Raw genomic sequence first — 9,461 nt, 5'->3', positions numbered from 1 at the left:
TACAGCAGTGAATTAGATATTTAGCAAGTGTGAATAAATTGTTAGTAATATTTGGGAATAATTAATATAAACTGTCCTTAAATCTATACTAAATGACTAAAAAGAGCCGTTTCAACATGAAATTGGTTTCTGCTTTTAAAAATTCTGCAATATTAGATATTTTTGTTACAGAACTCTATGTTAATATAGTTAACCATTTATGTTGATCTCACAAAGATTTACATATTTCATTTACATTTACAGGTATATTTAAAGATTTACATATTTATAGGCTCAAAAATTTAAATAGAAATCATTCTTCTAAACTACAATGATTATTTGCTTTTTTCACTCTGTAGTACATTTTGTTGTCCACTAGATGGTGCCAAGGAGTACATGAAGCTCATATAGATGTATATTTAGGCAAACTTCAACTATACTTTAATATTGATAATTTAAGCACTGTACATCGTCATACTAGTGAGAAAAATAATAAAAGACTGAGAACTAATTGCCCAGGCGGTCATGATAAACTTTAATTGACATCACAGCTGTTTTCAGAATCACTCAGTCTGCCTATTTAACGGGAGACAATTAGTGACCAGGAGTACTTTGCCTGGAGTACCAGGCAAAGTACTCAGCGCATGCGCCGACCAATTAGCGGACGTCTTCACCAGTATCTTTAATCAGTCCCTACAACAGTGCAGTATCCCAGCCTGCTTCAAAACCTCCACCATAATTCCGGTTCTCAAAAAGTCAGCCAGCAGACAGCCTCAACGACTACAGGCCAGTCGCCCTCACGCCTGTAATCATGAAGTGTTTTGAAAGACTGATAGCAAAACACATCAAAGATAATCTCCCACCCACCCTCGACCCGCTTCAGTTTGCCTACAAACCAAATCGCTCAACAGATGATGCTATTTCCACCACTCTTCACTCTGCCCTGAGCCACCTGGACCACCCAGGGAACTACGTTAGGCTGCTCTTTCTGGACTTCAGCTCAGCCTTTAACAACATCATCCCAGACATCCTGACAGAGAAACTGCTTCACCTGGGCCTTTCTTCCCCCATCTGCTCATGGATTAAATACTTTCTGTCAGAACGACCACAATCTGTTAAACTTGGACCCCACCTTTCATCCACCATCACCATCAGCACAGGATCACCACAAGGATGTGTACTGAGCCCTCTCCTCTTCACGCTCTACACATCGGACTGCACGCCAACCCACCCCTGCAACACCATCATCAAGTTTGCTGATGACACCGCTGTGGTCGGGCTCATCTCAGGGGAAGATGAGACTCTCTACAGGGATGAAGTCAGCAGACTGGAAAAGTGGTGTTCAGGAAACAACCTCCACCTGAACACCACCAAAACGAAAGAAATAATCCTGGACTTCAGAAAGGGGAAAGTGGACCCGCCCCCACTTTATATAAATGGGGTCAGCGTGGACAGGGTTCACTCCATCCGCTACCTAGGTGTGCTGATCACAGAGGACCTCTCCTGGACTGCAAACACCACTGCGGCAGTAGGGAAGGCCCAGCAGCGTCTCCACTTTCTGAGAATACTCAGGAGGAACAACCTGGACAAGAAGCTGCTGGTGACCTTCTACAGAGCCACCATCGAGAGCATCCTCACGTACTGCATCACAGCCTGGTATACAGGATGCTCAGCCGCAGACAGGAAGGCGCTGCAGAGGGTGATCAACACGGCCCAGAAAATCACCGGCTCCCCCCTGCCCAGCCTAGAGGACATTGCTAGCTCTCGCTACACGAGCAGAGTCAGCCAAATCATCAAGGGCTCCCACCATCCCAACCACCACCTGTTCCAACTGCTACCGTCAGGCCGACGGTACAGATCCCACAAGGCTCGCACAAATAGACTCAAGAACAGTTTTTTTCCCAGAGCAGTCAACCTCCTAAACAAATGTGAATCCCACAAAAATCTGTAACTCGTGCAATATTTGAAGCCAATGTGCAATATTATAAATTCCCATGTGCAATATAGTCCAATAAAGAAAAGTTACGTAGCTTGTACATATGTATATTTTCAGTTAAACACAATTTTATTGTTCTTTAGAAGATTATCTATTTTATTGTTTAAGCAGCTGGAGAGCACCAGAAATTTCGTTGTCACAAGTTTCTTGTGTTACAATGACAATAAAGGCTTTCTGATTCTGATTCTGACGTTGCTGTTTGGTGAAAAGGTGTGAACCAAACTGAACATGGACAACAGAAAGGAGATAAGTGTCCCAGGACATTAGAAACTAAATGATGGACAAACATGGTAAAGGCTATAAAACCATCTCTAAGCAGCTTGAAGTTCTTGTGACCACAGTGGCACATATTATTCAGAAGTTTAAGACCCACGGGACAGTAGCCAACCTCCCTGGACGTGGAAGGAAGAGGAACATTGATGACAAATTGAGGAGACGGATAGTTGGTGTGAAGAAACTGGATTTTCTAGAAAGGACTGTATTTTATTAGTTCGTAACCCCGTCAGTTTCTTACACACAGAAATAATGAATAACGATTCAGAGACAGTTACTTAGCTTTTGTGGAGGTTTTACTTCGCACAAACACGAAGGGGACAGACAGATGAACATGGTGCATTCATAGTCCGAACCAACGAGCTCAGGGATGGGGTTGGTATAAAAACCCTGCATTGGCATATTCAGAAGATCATCCGATGGACCTCGTGTGAAAATCACACCCACAGGTTACTGCTGGAGAGAAGCTCCAAGGCTAAAGTGAAGATAAGTCTGAGGCCTGCTCAGCAGAAAACACATGCACAGAGAACAATAGTTTGGCTGTGCTTTCTTCAAATGTAATATAATTTTGAGATGACAATACATGCTCAGTGAATTAAGTTTAAACCATTAGTTAATAAAAGTTAAAGGCAGTTTCTAACTATTCTTTACAGTTGGACAGTATCCAAAGAGCCCAGAACAACCTCCAAAGACATTAAAGGTGAACTTCTAGATCAAGGTACATCAGTGTCAGATAACACCATTCGTGGTTGTTTGAGCCAGAGTGGTCTTCATGGGAGACGACCAAGGAGGACACCACTGTTGAAAGGAAATCATAAAAAAGCCAGACTGGAATTTGCAAAAATGCATGTTGACAAGCCACAAAGCTTCTGGGAAAATGATGAGACCAAACTGGAGCTTTTTGGTAAGACACATCAGCTCTATGTTGGTAGACTCAAACATGAAGCATCAACCAAAAGAACACTGTCCCTACTGTGAAACATGGAGGAGGCTCAGTTCTGTTTTGGGGCTGCTTTGCTGCATCTGCCACAGGGTGTCTTGAAGTTGTGCAAGGTCAAATGAAATCTCCAGATGATCAAGGCATTCTGGATAGAAATGTGCTGCCTTGTGTCAGAAAGCTTGGTCTCAGTCGCAGGTCATGGGTCTTCCAACAGGACAACAATCCAAAACACACAGCCAAAAAAACCCAAGAATGGCTGAGAGAAAAGCGTTGGACTATTCTGAAGTGGCCTTCTCTGAGCCCAGATCTGAATCCCATTGAACATCTGTGGAAGGAGCTGAAACATGCCATTAGGAGAAGACACCCATCAAACCTGAGACAACTGGAGCAGTTTGCTCATGAGGAGTGAGCCAAAATACCTGTGGACCGGTGCAGAAGGCTCATTGACAAATACAGAAACTGTTTAATAGCAGTGACTGTCTCAAAAAGTTGTGCAACAAAATATGAAGTAATGGGACCATCATTTTTGTCCAGCCCAATTTCATTAGTTTGTTTTATAATAATTCTGTTAATCAACAACTCAAAAGTAATGGCTGATTGTGATTATTTAATTTTCAATAAATTTTAATTTATTGTTACTTTTGAACGTTTCAAGTAATTTCAGTGAGCATTGAGGACTTTCTTCCTTTAACTGAGGGGTACCAACAATTTTGTCCACCACTCTTGGCACCATCTAGTGGACATAAAATGTACCACACCCCGAGTGAAACAGCTAATTATAATTGTGGCTCAAAATAAATGTTTTCTGTTTAACTTGTGAGCAAATAAATATGTAAATCTTTGAAGTTGAAACTGGCCCTTTTAGTTATTTAGTAATAAATAATTATTTCTGCAACATTTTTCAGAAACAAAAAAAAGTCTCAAACAAACATATGAGGGAGATTGAAGAGTAGGGATGGGTACCGTGCCCCGGTATTGAACCAGCCCCGGGGCCGCATTCTTCAAGACCGCAGTATCGTTAAGATCTGACCTGAACGGTTCTGCTATCGGTACTGGAGAAGTTACTTTTTCTTTTTTGTGTGTCCCACAAAATATAAGCGTTATCTGCCATATTTATCTCACCAAGTCAGTCAATTTTCCGTTAATTAATGATTATATTAATTTCGGTATTCTCGTTGAAGAGGAGAGCGTTGTCTGTCTATTTGTGTGCATGGCTGTTGTTCAGACAGCACGCGCAGCGCGCGCACACACACAAGACAAGGCAGCACACACACAGTCAGTGGCGACACGTGAGCGCCCTAGACTAAGAACTAACGTTTCTGCGTAAAAATTATTAAGTTTGCCTACCATGCTGTCACCTTGATGACCGTATGTTGCACTGTTTGTGCAGAACAGGCTGGGGCAGCGGGAGGGAGGGGGGGGGGGCGTTGCACGCAGAGCATACAACAAACAGGTAGAGAGGCGGGGCTTAGACTCACCGCTTATGATTCCAGACCCGCGACAAACTATCAGCTGCTTCCTAATACTTAATAATAATTAATAACTAATGATAGTTGTCATCCGTAAAATTAATATCATTTATTGGGTTTACTGGATTTAAAGAAAAATAAATGGAGTTGGCAATAGAAAGGAGTCTGCATCAAAGTGAATTTGTTTCCATCATTTAACTTAACTTAACTTAACTTAACTTAACTTAACTTAACTCTGGTGTTTGACAGACAGAAAAGTCTATTCAAAGTTGTGGAAAATGGACAAAAGATCAAATGAAACATCACACTCATAAATAATAAAAACAATTAAATTAAATAATTAAATAAATATCCTGTCTGGAACATTCTCATGTATAAAGTAAAATGTTTTGCTAAAAAAAACAATGTTGTTGCATAATGAGGAAATAAAACACTTTATGTTCTTAATTTGTTATTTATTTATTTTTTTTCGTCCTCAAAAAGTATCGATAAGAGTACCGATAAGAGTACCGGATCGATAAGCAGTATCGATAAGAGTAGTAGTATCGTTAAAACCTTAACGATACCCATCCCTATTGAATTGCCACATAGTTCTTAGCTTATAAGTTGGACAATCAGATAGATTAGAAATCATTCAATCATCTTCTATTCCGTTTATTCCCTTTCGGGGTCACAGGGCTGCTGGAGCCTATCCCGGGCCCTTTTGGGTGAAGGCAGGGGACGCCCTGGACAGGTCACCAGTCTGTTGCAGGGTAAAATGTCCACAATCACACACCCATTCACTCTCACACCTATGGACAATTTAGAGTTGCCAATTAACCTATGAAGCATGTTTTTGGATGGTGGGAGGAGGCCGGAGACCCCAGAGAAAACCTGCACATGAACGGGGAGAACATGCAAACTCCACACAGAGATGCCCTCCCCCCCATTGATGCTGTGTTATTCATGTCATGTTCAGTCGAAAAATCTATATTCTAAATCTAAAGAGCATGAAAGATGTCAGATTTTATCTGCCCCCAGCTGCTCAGGAACTTTGCAGAGCATCTCTGTGATGTACTCACATGTACACTGTAGTACCAAAAGTATACGCTCACCGGCCTGTACTCACATGAACTGAAGTGTCGTCCCAGCACTGACCCATAGAGTTCAGTACGGTGTGGATCCACCTCCTGCAGCGATTACAGCTTCAACTCTTCTGGGAATGATGTCCACAAGGTTGAGGAGTGTTTGGAGGAGTCCCTGACCTTTCTTCCTAAAGGTCATTGGTGAGGTCACACACTGATGTTGGTGGAGAAGGCCTGGTGTTCTATGGGGTTCAGGTCAGGACTCTGTGCAGGTCAGTCCAGGTCATCCCACCAGACTCTGACTTGTTGGAAGAGGAAGGGATCCAGTCCAAAGTGCAGCACCTGGCAAATGGAGCCCCCCCTTGAAGATTCTTAGAGGCAGAAACACACATCATGAAAACACAAACCTCCTCCAAATATCATTCCTATCAATTCAAAGAGAACAGCAGAGTGTACCTGTCCTCTGGAGCTGGAACAATGTTTGCTGAGGATGGTGCTGACTGTGGGTCCTGGATGGAGCTGAACGTCTGTGTGTAGCGTCTGGCCCAATTGTTCAAATCCGGCATCCTAACTCTGGAAAAGTCGACTCTGAGAGAATCCAGCAGCTGCAGGTTGATGATGACTGGAAAAGACAAACACATTTATCAAATACACACATTTCAGGTGTGTCTAAACACCTTCTCCTTCTGCAGTCTGTGTTCAACCTGAAACCCTCTAAAATCTGTCAAACAGAACAGAAGACAGTCTTTCCTTTCTATGTCGCATTTCATCTTTCCCGGTTTAGATCATTATTTCTGAGCGATTATGCTGCTTTTTTTAAACAGTGCATCCTGTTCTGTGTCCTGATTGGCTGGAGACCCTGTCAATCAATGTCCTCAGTCCGTGACATGTCTCCTGTGCAGAAATGCAGAGCTCTTCAGATCAGAAATCTGTGATCAGATCTTTGTTTTTATTCTAAGTTCCTGGACCTGATTTCTATGAAGGTTTGAGAATGTAAACAAGAGAAAAGGGTGAAAATGTACATGTCTGTGTGAGAAAAGTATATTTAGGCAGTGAGGAGTTTTACTGCCATAAAACATTTGTAATCATTCTCTGTGGATTTTACAGATCATGATTGTTCTTAGAACGTAAGTCCTGCAATGAACGAGGAACTCTGTACTGGTGAAAAGGTAACAGATATATGATTAGCTGCGGCAGAAGACAGAGAAATGAGCTTTTTTCATTATTACTGGATGAGAAACAGGCGCACAGAACATAACGCAGCTGCTCAAACTGTGAGACGCGTGATGAGCTCAAAGTTACTCCAGAATTATGACGGGAGAGGATCCATTATTTATGTTATTTTATTTTATTAAATCTATCAGTATATTTTTACTGAATTTTTGTCTTTGAATATCAAAGAGTGCTATTTAGTCATTGCTTTATTTTCTAAATAATGTTTATTTTGTTAAAAGGATCATGATTGAATTAAACTTTATACAGTAATTTACAACTCCTGAAGGAACCAAAGGGCTTCACGATTTAAAAACAAATGATCTAAAATGGGAACAAAAGTTTTAAACTAAAAATTTTAGAATGTTCTGTTTTAGAATATAAGTTTTCAATCCCAATGTTTTCATCTACATTCCATGTTATTGTCACTCCACGCATCTGCTCCTGCTCCGGGGCCTGTTGCACAAAAGTAGGATAAGGGATTAAGCCAGGATATCTTGGTGATCCTGGCTCAATTGATCCCCAATCCGGTTGCACTAAAGCTGGATAGGGGGCAGGAGGATATGTTATGGTATAAGTTACCAATCCGGTTGCACTAAAGCTGGATAGGGGGCAGGAGGATATGTTATGGTATAAGTTACCATGGAGATTTATTCTGTGGAGCTAGCCTGCTCCAGACCAGGCTAAATTCCAGGATCTATTTAATCTCATCCCTAATGTCAGTCAGCTGTCGCCACAAATGGAAACCAATAGTTATTTCACTGCTCACTATACATTGTTATCACATATAACTAGACCCCCTGTCATTATTTAAACGTTTGTGATCATTAATTTCAATCATTTTGGATAAATAATGAGTTTTAGATGATGTTGCTATCATTAGATAATTTACAGTTTCCCATAGACTATAAGGCTATATATAAAATGATAGAATATTAGGGCCACAGAGGGAAAAAAAAGACAAGTCATAATATTGTAACCAGTTGTTTTAAAGGAGGACAGTTGTTAAAATGACAGATGTGGGGCATTTCGTGAAATTGTCCTTCAGTATGGTTTCATAAACGAAGACATGCTGATGTATCAGAATATGAAGTATCACATTTTCATAACTATCAAAACTGTAAAAAGAATATGTTGCTTTTCTGCAGAAAGAACCAGCCTCATAAATTTATGACTTTATCCTTTTTCCTCAGTGGGGCCCTAGTACTCTGTCATACAAAATAATACACATTCCATATGAATATGAAAACACAATGTGTAACATTATGTTCCTTTATTGAATAAGGACAAAACAAAGCAGGTAAACTACACTCAAAAACGTTCACTTTGAATGAACATAAAAAAATTATGGAAATGATTTCCACATGATTAGACAACGTTACTTGAACAAAAATGAATCATATTGGTCCTACTTAATGTACTTAGGCTCAAACTAATAAATTTAAGTTGATTCAATCTAAATACTGCAGTTGGACCCAACTTTAAATTAATATTGTTGCTCACTCTCAAAAGATAAAAGTTGATCCAACTTAATTGAATCACTCTAATTGGTCACACCTCATTAAATTAAGTTTATTCAACTTAAATTTGTATGACTACCTAACACAATTCATGTTGATATTACTTAATTTTTTGCTTTAATTTTATTTATACATCTGACAATGATAAGGTTTTCCAAAGTTTCAACCAATGGGTCTTTTAATATTCACATCAAAGACATGAAATGCGCAGTAATATCCCACATGACAAGACAGGAGTTCAAATAATGCAAATTCTGTTTTAAGTTACCTGAACAGTTTACCGCACAAGGGGTTTGGTCATCATCCTCTCCCACACTCTAACTCATGGTGCAGAAAAGAAATAAACATATCAGTTTAAATCACTAGTTAAAACAGAGTAAAACAGCTAGACAATAAAACCCATGGACAAAAACTCACACTTAGACCCCAATCTGCCCAGATAGACAAAGAAAATGGAATCCCACAATTCCTTGCGATTACTAATGCATCCAATTTAACGGTATCATATTGGATCAACATGATTGAAATGAGTAACTTTTAAATGGAATATTTTTATGTACGATCGACATGATTCATTCACGTAAGATTAACAAACATAACATTTTCTGGTTAAAAATGACAAGTCACATTTTCATAAAATTAATTGGCTGGTAATTTCATTAAAAAAATCTTGAGTGTGCTTTATCACTGTGGCGGTGTTGCCTTTCTTCTTAATTATATCTTTTATCTCCTCGTATGCCTCCATGAGGATTTGTGCTTCCGACGGGGAAAGGTACGCGGCTCTAGTTGCCATGGTAAATCAGTTTATCTGTGATCTGTGGAGGGGTCTGTTTGAGTGAGCCGTGAGCGCGCACCTATCCAGGATTGGTTACACCTGGCTTGATGAATCCGTGTCTGCTCATCCTGGCTTGGTCTTTTTGCAACCGATTAAGCCTGGACGCACATGTTTTGGATTCATTGAGCTCAGCTCAGTCATTTATCCCGGATGTCTTAATTCTACTTTTGTGC

Source organism: Oryzias latipes, chromosome 8 (genome assembly GCF_002234675.1).
Source record: "Oryzias latipes chromosome 8, ASM223467v1".
Lineage (NCBI taxonomy): Eukaryota > Metazoa > Chordata > Actinopteri > Beloniformes > Adrianichthyidae > Oryzias > Oryzias latipes.
Note: the sequence above shows the minus strand (reverse complement) of the source record.